We start from the raw sequence: 20,864 nt of genomic DNA, 5'->3' as shown, positions 1-20,864 counted from the left end.
AGGCCGAGGAAGTAGCCGTTGCTCTAGGGGTGGCGGATGGCTATAGATACGAGCGGTCGCTAACAATACTCACTGACTCTCAAGCAGCCTGCCGAAATTACATGAATGGTAGGATAGATCGTCACGCGCTCCGTATGCTCCTCGCAGTGAGCGACAGCATAAAAAAAAACACGACGAAGAACAAAAGACCACACACAAAATTGTGTGGGTACCGGGACACACGGGGGTGGCAGAGAACCAAGAGGCTGACAGGATAGCTCGAGGATACAATACTTTCCGAGCATTTTAAGAGAACGCGGAACTCGTGCCAGCACCCAAGGGATGCTCCCCCATACTACAAAACTACAGAGGCAGAAGAATCCGATATCCCCCGCCACACAAATCTATCAACAGAGAGGAAGCTGTCAGTTGGAGACAATTACAGACAGGTTCTTACCTACACCTACACACGCTAAACAAAACACACCTTATGATATACGCGGACAAATGTCCCTGGTGCGACGAAAAACCCACACTATATCACATCACATGGGCCAGTCAAAACATTGACGTGGTCCCAAAAATACAAAATCGGATAGTGGAGCAATGGGAGACACTGCTGTCGAGTCAGCGCTGGATAAAGGAGGGGGGCTAAAGGGGCTAAAGGGGCTGCAGCCCAGGGCCTCACCTCAGACAGTAGGAGAAGAGGGCCCATTTATTCTAACCTGCTTAGTATATGAAACCATTGGCAACGCAACTTCGAGCGACATGTATGAAGCGAGAAGACCGGAACGAGTAGACGGGGCCCCCCGCCTAATGTAACAGCATGCGTTTATCCTGATCATTTGAGGAGAGCTTGTCGAGCTGCAAAAACAGGAATCGCCCGCCACCCCGGCGGGGCCCTCTTTCACACGAAGCGAGGTGCGTTTGCTTGGGAGAGTTTTCGTGGTGGTGGTTGTTGCTATGAAGGGGGGGGGGGATACTGGTCCCGACGTATGTTGGCCCTTTGTGCATCACTCTTGGGGACCAGGGGAGGGGGGAGGGGATGTAGGGGGAGGGCTATCGTGGTTTCCTGTCAGTCCATTTGTCCAGTGCTATCTGGAGAGGAAGGGCAAGGGGAAACACCTAAAATATGTAATGTGGGATGAGGACCTAAATATCCCTTGCCCCTCGTCACCAGCACGCCACCCTCCACCTCTCAAATAGTTCCGCCACTGTACTTCTCATAAAAAGGATGTGCTGCAGTACCCAACAGTGCCTCCCATTTGACTTTTCTTTACCGTGATGGTAATTTGGGCGCGGGAGGATGAGACCGATAGCAGATGATGATGAGTCTGACGGCAGAGTCTAGGCAGAAAAGGAAAGAAGGCGTCACACGTGATTTTGTCCGCATGCCGTGGGGCATGGAATGTTCACTGTTCGGGGCTAAGGTTGTGGAAGAGTGAAGGGGGAAGCTGGACACAAAGGCCTGTCTCCAGGGCCCATTCCCGCCTAGTGGCTGCGCGCCCACGCGCTCGCTATCTAGAAAAAGTTGGTCAGACTGGCCGCCGAAGTTTACAGAAAGAAGTAGAATAAGATGACTCAGAGGCGACGGAGGGTGCGTAACTTCGCCCGCGCTAGGAGTCGCCCTCTCCCCTTCGTTCTCGCGCTCGGCGTCGACGGGGCGAAAGGAAAATGGAGAACCTTCCAGAAAAGACGATTGCTCCTAGCCAATAGGAAGACGAGACCGGAACGGGAGGAGTGAGTTTGTACGGAGAAGGAGGGAATTTGTACAAGGAACTCTATGCGTATGTGAACGCCTGCTTTGGTGCTAGTAACCGACAGACGCGGGCGCACCTCTATGAAAGGAAGTTGATCGCGGGCTGCGATTCAGCCCCGAGCCGCCGGTCAAGTTTGCATAAGCCCGCCCTCTGAGGAGCTCCCGGGGGACGCACCGCTCTAGGCCAGCCACGGACCATCCAGGCAGTGTGCGCTAGTCATCGGGACGGCGACCGTTGGACACCTGCTGTCGCGTCGGACTGACGAAGTGCCCGGCAGTGCGGGGAACAATTAGCATCCATTCATGCGAGAATGCTCGGTCGTAAGCATCAGAGTGGTGCGCCTAAACGAAAGGCGAAGTTAGAAAGAGCAGAGGTGGTGGCGGTGAAAAGCAGTTATTAGGCTATATGTACAGAGAGTTGCCCGAGGAAAGGCCCATAGTGGGCATCGCCTCTTACAATAGAAGGCGGAGTCCCTCATTCCGGGACCCCGTTGGTCCTGACCGCTGCGCAGGTCCGCTGAACCAGGGCCTGTTGGGCCGATAGTTCCTTGCAGCCGAGCAGAGCCGCCTCCCGGTCCTCTCGGCTAGGGGAAGGGGTGATGGGGGGCAGAGAAGGATTTTGCCTGCATGCCCAAACCATGTGAAAGGTATCTGCCACCTCCCCACAGAATGAGCAGCGGCCGTCAATAGAAGAGTCAAAGTGCTTGAGAACCGCCGGGCACAGCAGGGTGTTTGTAAAGAGCCTAAGGAGAGTTCGTTTGCCAGCTTTACCCAGTCCCTGCATAGGAACCAGGGTAGCGCCGGTGTTCGGCACGATAGTGCTCTGTGATATCTTTAAAAGAAAGAAGAGGGATTTGACCCGGGTTAAGGTCCTCCCAAAGAACGCCTGGTGCCCGGTAAGTGAGTGCGCGGGCTGCCTCATGGGCGGCTTCGTTACCTGGCATGCCATTGGTGGCCGGGGACCCATATGATTGAGCGGTGAGTTGGATCGCAGTCGCGAGTACTGTGATGATGAATTTGGTGAGCAAGTGGAGTGATCCAACCGAACTCAAAGTTACGACAGGCTCCGCGAGAGTCTATGAGGATGAATTTAGAGTCAGGATGGGAGGCTGCGAGGGCGATCGCTACCTTCTCCGCATGAGTTGAGCTGGGCGCCCTGAACGAGAGGCCGTCCACCTGTCTTCCCTCGTGTACGACTGCAGCCGTGTACCATCCCCCCTGGAGTGGTGGTAGGGGCCTGCAATGTCGACGTAGAAGACGTGTTTCTTTGAGCCATAGTGGCGGTGCAGGGCATCTGCCCGCGCCTGGCGCCGGCCATTATGGTCCTCCTTGTTCATCTTAGTCGGAAGGGGTCGAACGTAGGGGGCGCGTCTCCACAGTTCGGGCCCTCGAACCCGTTCCATTGTATGATGGTCATGTTTGATGTGTAACCGGTCCAAGAGGCGGCGACCGGACACGGTCTGACGAGACGCTTGTATTGGTTAACGAGATGCGCCTCGCGAAGTTCCCTATAGGTTATCACCATCCCCAACGCGAGCAGTCGCGCGTTGGAAGTGGAGATCGGGAGGTCGAGGGCTCTCTTGAAAATTTTGCGGACAACCTCCAAGCAATCTTCGTCATGTTTCCGTAAGCGGAGGTAAGGAGTCGAGTACAGCACTCGACTAGTTACGAAGGCATGGGTGAGCCGCACCGCATCCTTACTTCGCAACCCTCCTCGCTTGTTGGAAACGCGGCGAACCATTCGGCCCACCTGGTCGCCGACTCTGCGGAGTTTGGCAAGGGTCGTGTCTACCTTGCGATGTTGATTAATGAACAGACCGAGTATTCGCAGCTCCTGCGCTTCACGGATGGGGCCGCTGGCGAGAGAGTGCTGAACGGTAGTGGTTTTATTAAAAATAATAGTAAAAAGGAAGGAAAAGATTTTTGCTAGCCCCGGCATCTGCCATCGATACTGAAGCACCTGAGCTGGGGCAGCGGAAATAAAGGATAGCAGGCAGAATGGAGAAATGAAATGAATGAGGTGAGGGGACAGGAAGGGAGGATAGGGGAGAAGTAACATGTACAAACTATTTACACAATAATTAATGTGTCCAGGTTGTGCGCGTGATTAGTTCATTTTAGAGGAATTAAATCACAAACGTGCACAGCACTGTGTTGATTACAACTGGAGTGGGGCGTCCAGTTATTAATCGTTCAAGGTAGAACTCGCGGAGCGTTCGGTCACTGCGTGTAACTACCTGACGGAGAACAGACGGGACGTCAAGCTCGTGTGTTCTAGGATTGCACAGAGGCTCACCAAAGCTCGCTCACGAGTGCGCGCACTGCCCTGCGGCCACAATAGCGTCTTGATGGAGTCTGGTAGTATGCCCTGCGCCCTATAGGCCGCGAGCATATCGCGACGAGCATCGTCGAATGCGGTACAGTGAAGGAGCAGGTGTTCTAGTTTTTCCACTGCACCGCATCCGTCACACACATCACTCGTCGCGATTCCGTGACGCACCCGTCGTTCCCCGGGCCACACGCAGCCAATGCGCGAGCGGAGGATCATTGCACGTTGTGACCGTGTAAGTGCGCGACAGCCGGTGACACTGTCGATGCGCTCACCTCTCGCGATGCGTGCGTCGGGGTGCTGCTTTCGGAGATGGTCGTGGATGGCCGCACGCACGTCCTCCAGCGCAAGGGTAAGACCGCTGGCAGGTAGTTGGTGTGCAGTGGTCGCGAGGTCGTCAGCTTCTTCGTTGCCTGCGATGCCGCAGTGACCGGGCACCCACTGTGCACGCACGGCACAACCTCTCTGCGCGAGGCACTCGATACGCGAGCGAATTTCCCGCACTAGTGGGGTACCGCGGCCATTAGATTGCAGGCGGCTGAGGGCGGCGCGGGAGTCACACAGCAGAGCACTCCTAGGCTGAACGGAGATTTTGCATTTCGGAGAATGTCGAATATGCACAAATTCGGACTTGGACGGGGAGCATTGGAGGCCGCAGTACGTAGCATAGTGGTCTACTGTGCGCGCCGCTGCTTGCAGGCATTCTTCCATTTCTCCTATGTTTCCCGTAGTAGACCAGATGGTGATGTCATCGGCGTACAGTGCATGCTGAACACCGCCGACACCCGCCAGCTGCGCTGGGAGGTGCATCATGGCAATATTAAAGAGAAGCGGGGACAACACAGCGCCTTGTGGTGTGCGCCGCGTTCCCATCTCAAACGGGCCGCACTCGGTCTCTTGTATGCGTATATAGGCCAAGCGGTCTGTTAAGAAATGTTTGATGTAGTTGAATGTACGAGGACCGCAGTTGGTCTCGCTAAGATGTTTTAATATGACGCGGTGTTTAACGTTGTCAAACGCACCCTTCAGATCGAGTGCTAGGACTATCTTGTCATTGTGTGGGTGTTCTATGGGTTCGAGAACCTCGCGATGAAGCTGTAAAGGTATGTCTTGTGCGGACTTTTGAGGTCGGAAGCCGAACATGGTGTCGGCGAAGGTGTTCTTGTTCTCGAGATATTCCGAGAGGCGGTCACGGACCATCGTTTTCATAAGTTTCCCAACGCATGAAGTGAGGGAGATGGGCCGGAGGTTGTCTGTGTTTACCGGTTTCCCCGCCTTCGGGATAAAGGTTACCAATGATGTCTTCCAATCAGGTGGCAACGAAGTGTCCCCGGTCCAAATGTCGTTGATATATTCAAGTAGGGTTTCGTATGCCCGATCGGGGAGGTTTGCCAACAGTTTGACTGTGACCGTATCCCTCCCGGGCGCCGTCCCCCTGCGCATTTTGGCAAGAGCCGCGCGAAGGTCGTGAAGCTGGAAAAGCTGATCCAGTTCCGGATTATCGTTGCCTGCATACGAATAATCCTGCCCGCGCGGATCTTGATCCTGACTGAGGTATTTTAAGCGTAAGACAGTCGCTAGCTGCTCTGTGTTTCCTTGGAAATTGTGCAGTGCGCGAGTGAGGTGTTTCTGGGTTTCAGAGCGTGTTTGTGTGGGGTCTATGAGACTCCTAAAGAGCCGCCAAGTGTTGCGGCTTGACATCTGTCTTGCTGCGCTGTTGCATCTATCTACCCAGTTACTGTCAGCGAGCTGGCCAGCATACTCGGAAGCTTGCTGGGTGAGGTCAGAGATGCGAGCGCGGAGCTCACGGTTGTGTTTTTGCCACCGCCATCGTTTAGTGAGGCTGCGGCGAGCTTCCCAGAGGTGTATCAGGTGGTTATCCACGGCCGATGCACGCTCCGTAAGCTGGATCTGCTTTTCGTCTGAACGGAGTGTTTGCATGAGTCCGTGTGCCCAAGTTGAGTAGTCTTGGTCCAAGAGAGAAGTTAGTGGGAGGGCCTGGCGGAAAGCATTCCAGTCGGGATGTTTGGCTGTTGCAAGGGGGCGATGTAAGGATCGAGTGTAAATTACAGTGTTCAGTATGCAGTGGTCGCTACAAAGGGTGTCCTCAGTGTTGATCCACTCTGCGTGTCGGATGTGTTTCGTGAGGGTAAGGTCAGGGCAGGTGTCCCGAGTGACGGAATTCCCTACACGTGTCGGGTGAGCAGGGTCGGTTAGAAGAGTGATGCCCTGCGTAGATATAAGTTTCGCCAACTTACGACCACGCGGCTCTTCCTTGCGATAGCCCCACAATGGACAGGGGGAGTTAAAATCGCCCACTGTTATGAGGGGGTCGCGACCCGCGATCCTTAGCGCTGCGCTAAAGATGTTATAAAACTGATATTTTTGAGTTTCGGGGGGCAGTACATATTAAGGATGTGTGCGGAACTATCTAAATGAAGGCGCAGCGCACGAAAGGCGGGACTGAGAAAGAGACAAACACAGCGCTGACTTACGACTGAAAGGCTTTATTGCTCGCACGCAATAAATAGGCGAAAAGCCTTTCAGTCGTAAGTCAGCGCTGTGGTTGTCTCTTTCTCAGTCCCGCCTTTCGTGCGCTGTACCTTCATTTAGTACTATGTACCGACTAGCCCAGACAAGCACCTTATTGCGGAACTATCTGTTCGCCGTAGAGGGAGGACAGAGACCATCACGTACGAATATTCCTCCTGCGCTGTGTAGGCGTTATGGACTAGGAGACAGGTGAACGGGTCTCGTTGGAAAGTACTATAGCCCGAGAGCTTGACCGCATCCCCGGTTTCTTGAAACGCAAGGACTGCGGCGGGGTGTTCAAGGTTGTCAATATACGCCCTTAAGTAGGCGCGTTTGGTCCTGTCTTTGAAACCCCGACAGTTCCACTGTACAAGGGAAAGAGCTTGCTGTCTTTGCGGGGGGCGGCGCCCTCTAGGGGGTTGGTTGGGAGGGGACGCAGCCATGCCGATTTGAAGAGAGACTGCCTTGGAGAGGCGGAACATGTCCCACCACCTGCAGCGGAAGCGGTTCCGGCTACTCCGAGAGTTCGGTTAGATCAATGGGTCGATTGAATTTTGACGAGCGGTTCGCGTCTTTGAGGGGTCCCATTCGGCGGAGAAGCCGAGGGTTTGACTCTAGCCACGTCTTAATGTTTGCAGTCACGCTGGCGGTAACTGTTGCCGTGACTGCCTTGAGCAGGTTCTCTTGGATTTGGCCAAAATTGGACATCTGAGTCGTTAATTTGGCGAGGGCATTTTCGAGGGCGGTGAAACGCACGTCAGAGCTAGAGGGTGTCGGATCCGCCGGCACTTCTTGCATCGGTTACGGCGCTACCTGGGCAGTGGGCGGGGAGGACCGAGCAATTTCTAGCGCGTGAATTTTGGCGTGGAGTTGAGCATCCTGTGCCCGGAGGGTCTCGAGTTCACGGCGGAGGTCCGCGACATCAGAGTTAAGGGGGGGAGGAGGAGGAAGATTTGGTGGAGGAGAAGGTAGGGGAGTATGGGGAGGCGGAGTAGGCCCATCTTGGCTGCCTACCTTGGGCTGTGATGTCTTCTTTGGCGCGCTAAGCGGAGGGCCCACGAGAGGCGGAAAATCCTCGTTTTGGAATGCGGGGGCACCTGGATCAAGGGACGCGTTCGTAGTTGGCCGAGGAGGCTTGGGGGCACGCCCGGGTAAGGGACCCGCCGGTGGAGCTTGTCCGATTTTGGCTTGCACTATCTTGTTGCTAGGCGGGGAGACTTTCGGACTGTGCCAGGACCCGGGGCCACAGCACTCTGAGGTAGTTTTATATGACCGGTAGTGTTGCCCGGTTGTTCCAGCCGTCAGAATTTGGCTTTGCAGTCTTGCGAGCCCGTAAGATGGGCGCCACCGCAGACGATGCAGGAGGGATTGCACTCGTGGGACGCCATGTTGCCGTCTTCGAGGACTGCGACCGTTTGGCCGCAGTGTCCTAGCGATTGTCTTGAGGATTCGGGCCTAATTCCACGCGGTGACCGATGGTGCCACATCTAAAACACGCGGGAATAGTCCGCTTATATTCGCGCACCACAGTCACCACACTGTTATAGTGCACGTAACGCGGTACTCTACGCCCCACGAAGGTGTGCAGGGCAATCGTCGACAGAGCAAGCGTGAAAAGAAGCTACCAGAGATGACAAAGTACCTACTGAATACAGCTTCCGCGGAGCAGTATGACCGCTCTACCCAGAGTCCGTGTCAAACTCCCAATAGTACCGACTGTGCTTCTGTGGAGGACTTGCCAACTCCACCACCACGGTTTCCTGGCAAGAACCAAGGTTTGACTCGTCTTGGTTGTCTGGATCCTGTTAAAACGGTGCCATCCTCGGTAGTTCATATTTCTGAGAAACCGACGCTAACCAAGCCCTGTCCTGTTCCTGAGTCAGCAACGTCTATGTTACTCGGCCGGCCCACTGCCACAGAGCTCCAGGTGTCCGGCCCGCCACGCCCGATTTCTTCTACTGCTGATCAACAGGTGCCAAACCTTTCCGATGAGCCTCCTTCTACTGACGAGCGCCAAGAAACAACACTCCAAGAACGGACTCACTTCTTTCCTGTTTGTCTTCAAATAATATTGTTCCCACCCAAAGACTGTGTCGCGAGAGGACGGATGAGACGGATTCTCGTTGCGGCAACAGAGAAGTACAGACACCCCCGCAGCAAGAGGTACGTTGCGAGATTCTCCGAAGTGACCCGACCCTTCAAAGTGGTCGGACAATATTACTGACAGCTTTCGGAGTGTATGCGTTCAGAAAGGGCCATTCTATTTTCAAAATCGGGCCGAAAATTATCCATCTTCCGAAAGGCAATACAAAACTCAGAAACGCTATATGTCACCTCATCTTTTCGTGTGAAAGGGTGTAAATGGGGAGGCGTACGCGCGACACTGGTTAATGTACTCGGAGTCCAAAGGTCCCATTTATTGTTTCATGTGCAAGCTATTTTCGATTTCAAGCAACCCCAGTGCTTTCACCACGCACGGCTTTTCTGATTGTAAAAGAGCAGAAGAAAAGGTTTGCGCAAATTATAATAGCGTCGAGCACCGGAAATGCGTGACAGCATGGCTCGCTCGCTCTAACTCGAGCTGCACAATTGACAAGGAGCTGGTTAAGCATCTTGTCACTGAGACCGCTTACTGTACAGAGGTGTTGAAGTGCGTAGTCGTTGTAGTTAAGCTTCTAGGTGAGCGCAACCTAGCGTTTAGGAGCAGTGAGGAGATTTTTGGTTCACGGAGAAACGGCAATTATATGGGAGTGCTTGAGGCCACTGCCAAGTTTGATTCCTTTCTAGAGAAGCACAACAAACTCTTCGGGAACCAAGGAAATGGTCACCCGTCGAATCTGTCAAAAACCATTTGTAATGGATTTATCGAGCATATGTCAAAAGCTGTCAAGGAACGTCTCGTTGACGAAGTGAAACGCGCAAAATACTTCTCTTTAATTCTTGATTCGACTCCAGACCTTACTTACGTTGATCAGCTGTCAGTTGTTTTACGATACTATTTAAATGCGAAAGTGTACAAACGCATTCTTGGATTTGTTCCAATCTAATCGCATACCAGCCTGTATCTTTTCGATACCGTGATGTCCCTCTTGACGACCAATGGCATCTCAATTGATGACTGTAGGGGCCAAGCTTATGATAATGCGAGTTATATGTCAGGAACATAGAAAGGACTGCAAGCTCAAATCAAACACCTGAACAAATTGGCTGTGTACGTCCCGTGTGCTGGTCATTCACTGAAATTAGTTGGCGCGTGTAACGTTGACAGTTGTCTTGAGGCAGTCAAATTTCTCACTGTAATTCAGAGACTGTATGTGTTCTATGCTGCCTCACCTAAGCGATGTAGGTATCTGTCGGACAGAATGGGCGGAACTGGCCAGCAGCTTGTTTTGAAAAGTCTCTCTGAGACCAGGTGGTCAAGACACGCTGAATCATGTAAGGCCATTCTGAAAAATTTCATTGCAGTCCTGTGCTGCTTTGAAGCTGTATCAAAGAGCGAGGAAGAAAACGGTGACACTAGGAATGAAGCGCACTCTCTCTTCAAGAAAATGACAAAACTAGAGTCTGCATTCATGGCGATTTTCTGCTGTGAAATCTTGGAGCGCTTTGACAAAACGAGCGCAGCACTTCAGAAACCAGGCCTAGACATTTCAACCGCTGTAGACCTGCTGAGCTCTCTAGAAGGCTTTGTTAATTTTTTCCGACGTCTCTTTTATACCTTCGAAGAGAGAGCACGCACGATACGTACCAATCAACGTTATCAGGATGACTGCAAACGCATCGTTTTGAGTAATTACCCGGACGGAAAAAAGCGATAGTGCGCTATAAGGTAGAAAAAAGTTTTCGTAGATACCCACAATGTTGTACTTTACAGTCTAGTCTCTGCTTTGCGAGTGCGAAAGGCTGCCTACACTCAACTCTGTGAAAGGTTCGGATTCTTCAAATTGCTTGCTGACAGAAGTTGGGAACGAGGCCTTTCTGGCACAGCAGGCTGAGAAGCTGCTGAAAACCTACGAAAATGATTTGGAGCCAGCATTTTCCGCTGAAATCGTTCAGTTCGCGAACTTTCTGCACAACTCTGTGTGCCAGGACTCGAGTCCCCTGGGAATAATGAAGTTGCTGCACGAAACAAAGATTATTGATGTGTTTCCGAACCTTTCTATATCTTTGCGAATGTATTTAAGCATACCCGTGGCAAACTGTGGGACCGAGCGATCGTTTCCAACTTGTCGCAGATAAAAAATCGCCTTCCTTCGAGCCTCCTTGGCGACAAGGTGAACTCGCTTGCTATCATGTCCATTGGAAGTGACCTCCTCCGCGATCCAGCCTTCAAACAGACTATACCTGATTTCGCCAAAGCGAAGGTGCTAACGATGCCATTTTAAAAGAGGACGGTTTGCGCTATAGATGAATGGTTCCAATAAGTTCGTTGTGTCGCCTCCCAGCCTCCACGTTGCCAATGAAACGCTGAGCAGTGTAATTCAAGATATGCAATCTTCGTTGTTCGTGTCTTGTTTGTTCTTCTTGTGATAATTAGCATGCTTATAAAGAACTGTATTTTGTTGTTTTTGATAGTGCTACGTTTATTTGGTGTCGTCCTTGCTTGTCCTACCTTTATCTAAAATATTTTCAAATAAAGTTTTGTAAATACAGTTGGTAATGTTCATCCGTATTATAGTGCATTTTTATGGTGTTTGTATTGCCTTAAGTATTGTATATATCTAATGCATATTTATAGAGTACCGTGTATAACGATTACTGCAGCCTGATGGTTGAATTTTAATAGTGTTTTGGATACAACCATGCGTCTCCTCACGAGATTAAACTTTGTGATGAAAACAAAGCATAGCTGCAGAAGGATCGATATCTGAGCTGTGTTGTCTTTTCTACGTTCTTGTTCGTCTTGAGTGCACTAAACTTTTCCTTAAAGCCTAGCTTAAGCTGAAAACAATGCAGATTAATCACAAAGTGAAAATATGTGTTGGTGTTTACAACAGCATGCGTTTCAAGCAAGTTTTGTTGTTTTCCTTATAACAATAATAATAATTCCGTTAATCGCACTTTGTTCCTTTTAATTCGGTGGAATTAAAATGAAACGGCCTATTTCCAGTAGCTTAGCAGGCGACAGGGGGGGGGGGGTTCAGAATAGGAAAGGGGGCTTGCGTGCGCATCAGCCCAGGGCCGTCATTTTTCTTAATCCGGCCCTCTTTCCACCAAAACCTCTGTCCAACGACCGCTATGAAGACCAACAAGGTCTTGTACAATGCGCTCAGCAGGAGACAGTGGCCAGCAGAACCCTGGACTGAGGCCAACCGACCATTGAATGAATACAATTGAACGAGCTGGAAAAGATTGCCGGGGATACAACCAAGGAGAGAATATTTCTGAAGATGCCTCAAAACTGCAGAGTAGAATTCTTCTTCACCCCAGGTATATGGCACATACCCATGCAGGGGGATTGGCCAAGGTGTAGTTGAATAAACAAAGAAGTTTTCTTGGAAGATCAGAGTAGAATAAAGTTTTATCTTCCTCCTCCTCGCTTCAAAAGGCGCCCATGTGATTTGCGATGTCAGTGCACGTTACAGATACTAAATACTACTACGACTGCTACTACTACTACTACTACTACTAATAATAATAATAATAATAATAATAAAGACCCCCAGGTGGTCGAAATTATTGCAGATTCATTCACTATGACACCTCGTCTTCCTTTTTTCCTTCACTCCTTCATTTATCCTTTCCCTTACGACGCGGTTCGGGTGTCCACCGATGTATGTGAGACAGTTACTGCGACATTTCCTTCCTCAAGACGAATTTCCATTTCTTTACTCCGCCACACTGAGCTTAGGAATATTGCTGCTGCTACTGCTCTTGCTGATAGGAAGAAAAGGAAAGTGCACGGGCCTGCCTACTAGCTCAAGTCGAAACAGGCTCGCTGCCGCGTGCTGAAAGTAGGAGAGTTAAAGGATAGGAGAGAAAAGATACAAAGAAAAAATTAATGTGGATTTGCTCAGCTGATCCAGGATATACAAAGCAAAAGATGTTGGCGTTCACTGTGTTCGTTGGCGTTGACAATGTTCTAGACGGCGATTGCTTTGAGGAAAGGAAGGGCGCATAACTGGCTCCCTGTATATGCGGACGCCTCATTCGTGCTTTGGTACATGTGGCAATGGTGAGAAAGTCATGTGGCCTGAACGCATTAGCGGTGACAGCGTTGTGGCTGACATGCCGCACTGCAGCATTAGCTAGGCCGCAGCATTCATTTAGTGATCAATCTCTTGCGATAAACAGTTAACTGCATGCCACCTCCTAGGGCAGCAGGAGGGCGCGCTGCCTATCCAGTGTGCGGAAAGCAATCAAAGCTGGCTTTTGCAGTTGGACACCAACGCCACGTTTGTGAAAGTGAGATTAATGTCTCCACTGGCCCACGGAGCTCGTTGTGCGCCTTTCCTTTCGTGAAAATGAACGGCCTTTGCAAAGCAGTCAACGCCAATGAACTCTATGAACGCCGTTGGTTCACTTGTTTTGTTTGGTTATTCAGGAAAGGAAATTGCGCAGTAGCAGTCTCACATATCTCGATGGACACCCAAACCGCGCTGTAAATGAAGGAATAAAGAAGAGGAAAAAGAAGAAAGAGAAAACTGAAAATTGAAGTGAAAGAAGAAAGGAAGAAAGATGTGCCGTAGTGGAGGGCTCCGGAATAATTTCGACCACTCGGGGATCTTTAACATGCTCTGACATCGCACTGCACACGGGCGCTAAGGAATAATTTCGACCACCTGGGGATCTTCAACGTGCACTGACATCGCACAGCACACGGGCGTGTGTGCTGTGCGATGTCAGTGCACGTTGAAGATCCCCAGGTGGTCGAAATTATTCTGGAGCCCTCCACTATGGCACCTCTTACCCCCTTTCTTCTTACACTCCCTCCTTTATCCCTTCCCTTACAGCGCGGTTCAGGTGTCCAACGATATGAGACAGATACTGCGCCATTTCCTTTTCCCAAAAACCATTTATTAATGATTATATTACTATTATTATTATTATTATTATTATTATTATTATTATTATTATTATTATTATTATTATTATTATTATTATTATTTATGAAAGGCGCGGCGCTGCGCAGCGGCGGAACACCTGTGGCTCGATGCTCCTTGTGGCATATGCGCAGTAGTGACTAGGGAGCATGAGAGAGAAATATCCGTGGCGGGACGCATGTTGTGACGTCATGTGCCTGCTCGGAGCATCGCCACGCCGAAATCGTAAGTTCGCGGCCAGTAAAGATTTCGCTTTAAAAACGGTGTGCTGTGCAGCGTCAGTGCACTTGAAAGATACCTGCTGCAGGTGGCTCAGTAGTTAGGCTCAGTAGCAGGAGTACCCGGGTTCGAATCCTACCGCGGCGTCCGCGTTTCAATGGAGGCGAAATGTGTGCTGTGCGCTCTGTGATGTCAGTGCGCTGTCAGTGATTTTCATTGCGCTTGAAAGATCCCCAGGTGGTCGAAATTTTTGCCGGAAACCTCCACTACGGCAATTCTTTCTTTTTTCCTTCACTCCCGCCTTAATGCCTTCAATTAGGGCGCGGTATAAGTGTGCACTGAGATATGTGGTGGTCGATATGATTCTGGAGCCCTCCAATACGGCACCTTTATTCTTTCACTCCCACCTTTTTCCCTTCCCCTGCGGCGCGGTTCCTGTGTCCACCGATGTTTGAGACAATTACTACTTCGTTTCCTTTCCCGAAAAAGTGATTTTTATTTTCACTTCACGTGAAAGAAATTTTCGCCGAATACCTCCACTACGGCAGCTCTTTCTTCCTTTCTTCATTCACTCCCTCCTTTATGCCCTGCCTTAAAAGGCGGTTGAGGTGTCCATCGAGATATGTATGTGGTGGTCGAAATTATTCGTGAGCCCTCGAATACGGCACATTTCTACTTTCACTCCCACCTTCCTCCCTTCCCTTGCGGCGCGGCTTCCGTGTCCACAGATGTATGAGACAATTACTGCTCCATTCTTTTTCCTCAAAACGTGAAAGATCCCCAGGTGGACGAAATTCTTGCCAGAGACCTCCACTACGGCAGCTTTTTCTTCCTTTCCTCTTTCGCTCCCTCCTTTATGCGTTCCCTTAAGGCGGGGTTTAGGTGTACACCGAGATACGTGGTGGTCGAAATTATTCTAGAGCCCTCCAATACGGCACCTTTCTTTTTTCACTCCCATCTTCCTCCTTTCCCTTGCGGCGCGGCTTCGGTGTGTACCGATGTGCGAGACAATTACTGCGCCATTTCCTTTCCTCAAAAAGCTATTTTTATTTTCATTTCGCGTGAAATAGCCCCATGTGGTCGAAATTTTTCCAGCGGGTTCAGCATTGAAGAGCTGGCAGAGCGGTTTGCCGACCGGTTCGCGCCGCCCAGCCCCGCAAACGCAGCTAACATAGCTGCTCCTGAGAGCCCCAGAAGCTACGCCAATCCTTCTCCCGTCGCCTCGGAAGGTCCATGTGATGCGCCGTTCACCGCGGCGCAACTGAGCAATGCGCTGCAGTGCTGCCGCCGCCGCTCGGCGCCCGGACCGGACGGGGGGACACACCTGATGCTACGAAACCTGGATGCGGAGCAACAACAGATCTTTCTGCAGCAGATCGACCTTGTGTGGGAATGCGGGGAGCTGCCGGACGATTGGCGAACCGCGGACGTTTGTACCATACGAAAGGCAGGCCGCCCATTCACGGAGCTGAGCGGACACCGGGGAGTGAACATTAACATCGGCGGCCGGTAAGCTCATGGAGCATATGGCGTTGCAGCGTCTGAACGAGCGGGCTGCGGAGCCTGATTTGTTTGACGAGCGGCAGACGGGTCCCCGTGGGATGCAGTGCACGGCTGATTTTATATCGGACGTTGTTACAACGCTGGAGCACGCCAGGGCGGCAGGCCAGGTTGCGCTGCTGCTGCTACTGGGCGTCTCGGGAGCTTTCGACAACGTTAACCGCGCACCAATTCTGGCGGTGCTTGAGGGGGCCGGTGTGACCGGCCCCTTTTGCGATGTGTTCACGGCTTCCGGAGCGGGCACACCATGCGCGTACGAGTAGGGGGTAATTTGTCTGAGCCTCATCCGGTGGACTTTGGCGTGCTGCAGGGCTCTGTATTAACACCATTTCTTTTTAATGTGGTCATGTCGGTGGTGCCGGACTCCCTCCGCACGAGCGGCCGACACCATGTGTACATGTCCATATATGCAGATGGGATAGCTCTGTGGTGCCGCGGACCACCGGGCGAGGCGCTCCGCGTGCGGGGGTGCCTTCAGGGAACTCTGACCGCAATCGACGCCAGCTAGCGCAGCCTTGGTCTGTCGCTGAGAGCGGACAAATCGGTGGCCATGGCCTGTGTTCCGCGCTGGCGCGCGCACCTTGCGCCACTGTCACTGGACGGGGTTCCGATTACTTGCCTTAAATCGGTGCAGTACCTTGGCCTGGACATCGACTGGCGCCTTTCCTTCCGCCCCGCGGCGACCAAGGCCTGTCTGCAGATTAAGAGGACCACCGCCGCCGCGCACAAGCTCACCGCTCGAGGCCAGGGCATCTCCCAGCAAGCCGCGCTGCGGCTATTCAACGCCGCAGCTTTGGGGGCGGTGCTCTATGCGTTGCCGCTCGTCACGGTACGTCACGGTGCAAGCCGTGCTGGAAGAAGCTCGAGCTCTAGCCCCGCAATTCCCTGCGCGTGTGCCTAAGCGTGCCCAAAAAGCCGCAGTCCACCGCAACGTTGTCCGAGGCAGGAGCGTGGCCACTTGAGCTGCAAGCAGCACGCAGGGCACTGAATCACATCGACCGGCTTCACCGCGCACCGGACGGCGGCTCGCTGCTGCAGCGTATGCGCTCGCACCCGCGCTCACGAATGGGCGCGGCGCTGCTCAAGTATGAGCAATTGACTCAAGGCCCCCCCCTCCCCCCCCCCCCCCCCCCCCCTACGGTTCCTGCGCGCCCTGGACTGCGGCCTCGGAGGTACAGCGATATCGTCGGCATCTCAGGAAAGCGGGGCACACACCTCTGTGCTGTGCAGCTGCTATCCACAGCCGTCATACACGAGGACCTCCAGGACCACCTCCTCGTGTACACCGACGGCGTAGTGGACCGCGACAGCTGCTCCTTCGCTGCGTCGGCTACCATCCCCGGCCTGCGACTGCACAGCCAGCAACACGCAACGTTCCTGGGCTCCTCCACCACGGCGGAGTTGATGGTGATCCGGCTCGGGCTGGACCTGCTGCTGACCCTCTGCCCCCCCCCCCCCCCCCGCCGCCTAGGAGTGCTCTGATGTGCGACTCCTGCGCCGCCCTCAGCCAATACATTGCTGTGCCCGGCAGCCCTAAAACATTTCGACCCCTCCTTTAGCGGCAACTGGCCGCACTGTAGCGCGGTGTCTTCGGACACCTATCACATGGAGTGGGCCTGCCCCTCCAACCCGGCCATTCCCCCCATCCCCAACCCAACCCGGGAGGACTGGGAGGCGACCCTGCTCGGCTTCCACGACTTACAGGCCCAACAAGCCTTAGTCGGGCGCGCCCGTGCGGCGGCTACCGCCAATGGGGTCCCAAACTAGGGACCTCCGCCTAGTGTTTGTAAGGATCGGTCCCTTACGGGCTGATCCAAACACCTCCTGTCCGTTCTGAATAAATGTTTTCACCACCACCACCTGCAATCCACCGGCCGCGGTACCCCACTAGTGCAGGACATTCGCTCGCGGATCGAGCGCCTCTCGCAGAGGGGTCCGCCGTACGAGCACAGTGGGCGCCCGGTCACTGCGGTATCGCCGGCAACGAAGAAGCTGACGAACTCGCGACTGCCGCACATCAACTACCCGCCAGTGATCTGCCCCTCGCGCTTGAGGACGTGCGTGCGGTCATCCACGACCATCTCCGAAAGCAGCATCCCAAACCATGCATCGCAGGTGAGCGCATCGACAGCATCAACGGCTGTCGCGCTCTTACGCGGTCACAACGTGCAATGAGCCTCCGCGCGCGCATTGGCTGCGTGTGGCACGGGGAACGACGGGAACGTCACGGAACCGCACCACATTCTCACAACCGGCATCCTCTATGGCGCGGCGGCGACGGAGCCGAAAACCGCGGCAGCAACGGAGCGGCGCGGTGTTCTAATCGAAAGAGCCGCCGGACACCGCCAAACCAGTTGGCGGGCGCTCGCTTCTCGCACGTGACTCTATGGACCTCCTTCATTTTACAAACAAACGAGTTGGTGTAGGTGGCGCTGCGGTCGTTAGCGACCTCGTGGTAGGCAAAAGGCTGCGAAGCTACATTCAGTTACAGTGCGACCAAGCTAGCGAGAGTGAGCTGTATGTGCTTTTTTGTCTGCTTGATCGACCATGCTGTCCGCGAGCGATTATGTCGTGAGCCTGAGCGGTGCGGACCAAAAGCAGTACATGGAGAAGCTCCATTTATACGGTGCGCAGCGTCCGGACCCGTACACCGTACCGGAAAGCGAGTGGGTACAAGGCGCAGAAGGGAAGCGTCGGTGTCTGCCGGTGAAGATGAGCAACGTTGTTGTATATCTGCTGTTTTCACCGAGCAAATTCACTGCGGAAAACGTTGAGAACTACAAAGCTCTGGAGGCTTACAACTACTTTGAGTCAGGTAAGTGGCCGATGTGTCTTCTCGTACGTAAACAAGCAGGGCGCGCAGACCGCTCAGCATGGCGCGAACCAAGCATTCCGCACAGTACTTCATTGGTTATAGCACCATCGCATGGCACTTACGACTGCACGGCAGATAAGTGTAGGTAAGCACGGCAACGGTAGCAGCGCCAACGCGCCTTAGGGACCGTATGGCTATGTAGTCCCTCGTTTTAGACGGTTGAAATCGCCACGTTAATTGTGTAGCGTTTGTATCCGTTTTGTGCGTTTGTGGCATCGCTGTCGGTGTTACCTACCGCATTTCAAAGAACAAAAAGAAAATTATCATATTCCCGCAAGAATACTTGTCAACTGTTTCTTCTACTTGACTCGCTGCGGTAGCGCAGTAGCGGGATGCCTTCAGCCTGCGCGAGCAGCGGCGGCAACGCACACATCGTGTGCTGCGTGATGTGTGGACACGTTAAAAATTGCGCGTGCACGAATTTAATCTGGCGCCTTCCACGGTAGCTTGCGTACTGCGGGACACCTCCTAGACGCTAAACTCTGCAGACCAACCGGTTATCAGATGTCTATATCTGATGTAGGTACAGCTTCATAAGTCAGAAACTACCGTTCTCCTTTAAGGCTGGATATTTTATGCATTTTAATTTTTTTCCCTCGCTGTGCCTTCGGATGGGAACATTGGGATTACAAGTACATTTTTTAATCTCCTGGTGTTCTTCACTATCCTTCGTCTGCAGGATTGGTCCGAAAGTGTCGCCTGTGGAGGCCAGGTGATGTGCAAATAAGTTTTGTGCGCGCCGAGGTCATGCCCTCGCAAACCGCGGCTGCAAAAGGCCACGATATATGGGTGTGTGTTAACGACACATCAGGACAAATACTGGCAGGCCACTGCCAGTGCAAAGCTGGTTAGTTGACTTCTTCCACTAAATCCTTCTTATGTCAGGGTGATCATCGAGTGCTTTGTTATGCAGGCTAAGTGAAGTGTGCAGCCATGTTGCTGCACTACTGTTTGTGCTCGAGGCAGCGGCTCGGGAGCGTGTAGATGTCTCATGCACCTCGCAGCCATGTGCTTGGCATGCAGCTGTGTCCAAAAAGGTAAATTTAACATTGACATGAGAAAGCTTTCTTGAAACAACTAATACCTGCATCATGTTAATATTGTACATAATTGTGTTACATTTTAGGCCACCATGGTCCCAGTTGACCAGCTCAACTTGAGCAAGCCCGGCAGGAAGGCACGAAAACTTGCTGCGGAAGCCAATCACACTTCTGAGACCTATGACGCGAGAGACATAGAAATATTTCAGCGCTTGAGGAAGGCAAGCTCAAGTGCTGTAGTTCTGAGAAGCATTCCGAAGACAGATTCAGAGGACACAGACTCTGCTTCAGAGGATGAAGAAATGTACACGTTTTTAAGGTACATTTCTCACGTTTCAGTGCCATCAGGTGTCTTCATGAAAGCACATTTGCCCAAAAACAGTAGCTTGCATGCATTAGTATGTTTTGTTATATGTTTGCTCATTTGCAAATTCTTGTTGCCACTGTCATGCACAATTCAGTATTAGGTCAGGATCAACCCAGGCTGTCCATGTTCTGCTATTGCTTGCTTTTATTTTATATAGACCTCTTTCTTGATACGTGAGTTTCTGTGCTGCATCAGGCAGCTAATGCTAGCAGCAGAATTTTTAAACCAACGTACAGGGGCGTCCATTTCTAGATTGAACGCGCGAGCGGCATGTCATGGCTGCGCTCTTAAGGACACTAGTCTGTACATTACACGTGTGCATCAAAGCAAAGTGGTATACGATTAGAAGCACCAGCTCTAGAACCTTTTACTCTTGTTCCACTTTGCTTTGATGCATAGCCATGTTGGACGCACAGGCAATCCGAAAAGCACTGCTGCACCTCTCGCATGTTCAAGCTAGGAATGGACAACCCTGTATCTACTCTTTCGGAAAAACAATGTATCCCATAATTTCTGCTGCCTTTTGTGATCATGCGAGAAGTGAGTGCATGACCCTAGATCTCAATCTCTAGCATATTCATTTGCAACGCAAGCTGTACAAGAAAAGAAACATGAATAGGAGTATCTATTAAAAGCAGTAACAATAGCAGAACACACTGCAATGCTAGAAGGTGGACATTTGAAACAAGTGAAATAAATGTACATGCACTTAGCTGCAAACAGCGCAAAAAGAAATGGCAATGAAGTTTTCTTGCCATGGCAGAGTAGGCACTTTGTTAGGCCTGCATGTCTAGCCCTGAGATTATCGGCTGGTGCATGAAAGGTAGTTGGTAAATGACATGGCTAATTATACGTCACTTAGTGTTCCATCGACATGCTTAATGAGTGCTGCACCTTTGATAATTTTTGCAAAATATTTGATTGAGGTGAAATGAGATGTTCAACTTCAAAATATAGTCAGCATGCTTTGGGTGGAAAAAAATTATGCTTAATTTTTCACCCAGGAATGCTAGAAAAGCACGAAGCACAAAGGAAGACTTCCTTGAGGATATGTTTCTTCCGCTCAGTGAAATTGAGCGAATAGAAAAAGCCACGAGGCTAACAAGCAAATCACCGTTGTGGCATGAAGCTAGGTACGGAAGGCTCACTGGCACCACTATG

At 51.9% G+C, this 20,864-nt stretch overlaps 1 long non-coding RNA gene across 1 annotated transcript; it reads left to right on the top strand.

The window, feature by feature from the left end:
* The first annotated feature begins 19,282 nt into the window (after window positions 1-19,282).
* LOC144132093 (uncharacterized) lies at window positions 19,283-20,864 on the top strand. Its single transcript, XR_013314720.1, has 3 exons — window positions 19,283-19,333; window positions 19,423-19,655; window positions 20,708-20,864. It is a non-coding gene; the product is annotated as an uncharacterized LOC144132093 (long non-coding RNA).

This window comes from Amblyomma americanum, chromosome 1 (assembly GCF_052857255.1).
Source record: "Amblyomma americanum isolate KBUSLIRL-KWMA chromosome 1, ASM5285725v1, whole genome shotgun sequence".
In the NCBI taxonomy this organism is placed as follows: Eukaryota; Metazoa; Arthropoda; class Arachnida; order Ixodida; family Ixodidae; genus Amblyomma; species Amblyomma americanum.
This window is presented reverse-complemented; position numbering and strand designations above follow the sequence as displayed.